This window comes from Rhincodon typus, unplaced genomic scaffold (assembly GCF_021869965.1).
Source record: "Rhincodon typus isolate 14 unplaced genomic scaffold, sRhiTyp1.1 hic_rhity00000064, whole genome shotgun sequence".
In the NCBI taxonomy this organism is placed as follows: Eukaryota; Metazoa; Chordata; class Chondrichthyes; order Orectolobiformes; family Rhincodontidae; genus Rhincodon; species Rhincodon typus.
The window spans coordinates 58,535-61,699 of record NW_025965702.1 but is presented as its reverse complement, the minus strand read 5'-3'; the positions used below and the strand labels follow the sequence as shown (position 1 = coordinate 61,699).

At 46.5% G+C, this 3,165-nt stretch overlaps 1 long non-coding RNA gene across 1 annotated transcript; it reads right to left on the bottom strand.

Moving 5' to 3' along the window:
* Positions 1-532: 532 nt before the first annotated feature.
* On the bottom strand, positions 533-2,940 carry LOC125488213. Its single transcript, XR_007266256.1, has 2 exons — positions 2,845-2,940; positions 533-745 (listed from the first exon to the last, which is right to left on the bottom strand). It is a non-coding gene; the product is annotated as an uncharacterized LOC125488213 (long non-coding RNA).
* Positions 2,941-3,165: the final 225 nt, after the last annotated feature.

The following is a 3,165-nucleotide window of genomic DNA, read 5'->3' as shown; positions in this document are numbered from 1 at the left end:
AGTCATAGAGTCCAACAGCACTTTGATCCAAACTTGTCCATGCCGAACAAAATGTCCATCCACACTAACCCCATTTCCCTGCACTTGGCCCATATCCTTCTAAACCTTTCCTATCCATGTATTTGTCCAAATGTATTTTAAATGTTCTTAATGTACCCACCTCAATCTCTTCCACTGGCAGTTCATTCCATATGCATACCATCCTCTGTGTAAAAAAGTTGCCCCTCGGGTTCCCATGTATTCTTTCCCCTCTTACCTTAAACTGATGACCTCTAGTCTTTGATTTTCCAACCCTGGGAAAAAGACTGAGTGCATTCACCCTATCCACGCCTCTCATGATATTATATACTTCTATAAGATGCCCCCCACCACACCAGTCTCCTACGGTCGAAAGGAAAAAGTCCTAGTTTGTCCCTATAACTCAGTCCCTTGACTCCTAGCAACATCCTTGTAAATTTCTCCTGCACTCTTTCTGGATAAAGAAATGAGACTGAAGCAACCTGCTGTAAGAATGAGAGAGCAGACATTGTAAAGCATTGACTACAATTCCTATTCTAGAAATCAGAGCTGATGTATCATTTCTACATATCTTTGAGGCATAAAACATAAGTCCATCATCATCATCAAAGGCCATGAGTTATAGGCCTGCAAGGTTGAGGTTGTGGTTCTATGTTCAACTCTTGCAAGACGATTTGCGTCCACATGCAAAAACATGCTGATCCTCAGTGTCAATATCCCATTGATCCTGCAAACACAAATAGACAGTGAGTTAGGTTAAAGGTGTTGTAATAGAAATGCCCTCAATATTAGATGTCCCCATAATCCTATAATGGGTGCTTCAGACTCGGCATCTACTGCTACTTCTGTGAGGTGCAAGTCTTTCTCAAAGTTGCCTTAAGATACTAGAGATGCACTTCACCACAACATTTGTAAATGTTTTAAGAAATGCAAGACTTGGGTACTGTGGTTTATTTGCATTTTGAAGATATTGTTATGTTTGTCACTAAACTAGTTTTTCAGAGTTGCATACCTCAGCCTTTGCAGACATGCTGATGTTAGACATTAGAAGAATGGGAACACTAATCAGCAGTATCTGACTGTTATGATATTTGGCTGTGTCAATAGGTGTAAGGTTTGTGTGACTCAGAAAGGGATGGACTGTGCGAATATGGACATGAATAATGTTTGATCTCAATAGTCACATAGGAATGCCTTTGCTCATCCAGCCTTCATTGAATAATAAGGCACTGGGTTCAAGTGATGATGAGGTTTCTGTGCATCTCCTTTGCATTGAATTGTACAACTCTGGTAACTGCCAATGAAGATTATACCATCACTTCCATTTTGGGATTTAGCTCTTTTCCCCTTGGTATGGCCAGATTGTGAAGGGCACATGGCAATGTGTCATGCCCTGCCCTGTCCAGAAAGCAAAGCTGCATCTACAGTAGCCCAATAATCTGCTCAATGAGAAACTGTGACTAGTGTTATCACTTCCCTCAACATTAATGATTCTCTAGGGTGTGGTCAGGCGGCCAGCAACAGAAATGGCTACGAGACTTGTTAGGAGCTATGATCAAGCATGCTGGGAAATTTCGTCAAGCTAGTTTAAAGTCTGACCTTAGTTAAAACTGCAGCCAGGATATGATATGACCTGCCCTATAAGCTGTGACCTTCCTATGCTGAATGCATTAGGTAGGTTTTTGGTTGTCTCTAGATATGCTGGCACCATATTACCTTATATGGGGTATGGAAGTGGCTGTTTATGACTTGGTGTAAACATCTGGGAGTTGTTTACCAGTAAAACTCCATTGGCTGGGATCAAAGGCTGTGATCAGGGTTTGGTCAATTCATTGGCTGAGTGTCAGAGGATTTTCTGCAGGAGAAGCACATTTTGGGATAAAAGTTAACAGAACAAAAGATTTCTCAGGTCATAAATCAGCTGCTGGCCTCACGTTGTTGTACCGGCCAGTCCCTTTGGTTCCTCTTCCTGGTTTTGCTGCTGACATCCAGAGAACTTTGGTTCACTTCTTCTGGGACAAAAAGACGCACTGGGTCATGGCACAGGTTCTGAGTCTCCCTGCTGAGGAGGGCGGTTAATCACTGATGTGCATCTGCACCCAGGTGGCGACTTCCTGCCTTCAGACCTTGCAGCGATACCTTTACATCGAGCCTCCTCCTGGGTGGTGAACCCTGGCGACATATTTTCTTTCTGCCAGGTGAGTAGCCTCAATTACGACACACAGCTCCTGTTCATTGACTGTGAGGGTTTGCAGGTCGCGCTCAGGATGCTGCCTGTCTTTTACCAGAATCTGATCAATGTCTGGGACATGGTCGACTCGCACCCGGCCTACCCACTGTCAGGAGTAGCAGCTATCATCAGAGAGCCATTGCTCAGAAATCCGCACCTCCACAATCGCATGTTCGAGAGGCTGGCGGAAGAGGGGGCTGTGGCCACGGAGATGACCAGAACTGGGCATGTGCTGAGTGACAGAGGGCCTGGGCTGGATGATGCCACAAGAATTGGTACATGGGGTGGCGGTAGACACCCGGCTCGCAACCACTGCCTTCCAATGCCTCAAAACAGCAATGCTTGGACCCGACACTGTGCACCAGTTGGAGGATGCTCAGGTGTGCAGTGAAATCCCGTCTGCGTGTACCCCTGCTCGGACAGAATTTCACACTGACTCCAGGATCCTGGACTTCCCTCAGGCGCCTGTGCCCCACAATCTGAACCACCTCTGAAATATATGTTGTACGTCTTTTAGAGAAGCAAAACGGCAGGTATGTATGGACGGCTGCCGCACACCATTTACGTCTTCTCCTTCATCCACCACCCAGACTTACCACCAGGCAGTGGGGATCCCCTGCTGAGGGCTCTCTCTGCAGGAGTCCTCCCTTTTTCTCTCGGGGATCTGGCACGGAGGGTGTTGCACACAGCAGTCCCTTGCAACTGCGGATCGCGATGGTTGATGGACTCCCACACCAACTGTTCGTTTTATGGCGCTGTGGAGTCCGTGGACCATGTGTAGATTGATTGTCAGCATTAGCACTGCCTTTTCAGTTATCTGAAGAACATCTTGCTCTGTTTTTTGGTAGCACTTCAGCCCCGGGCTCCTGATCTTTGGGCACCCAATGCAGAGGGGTGAGGGCAGGATTCCCGGGACT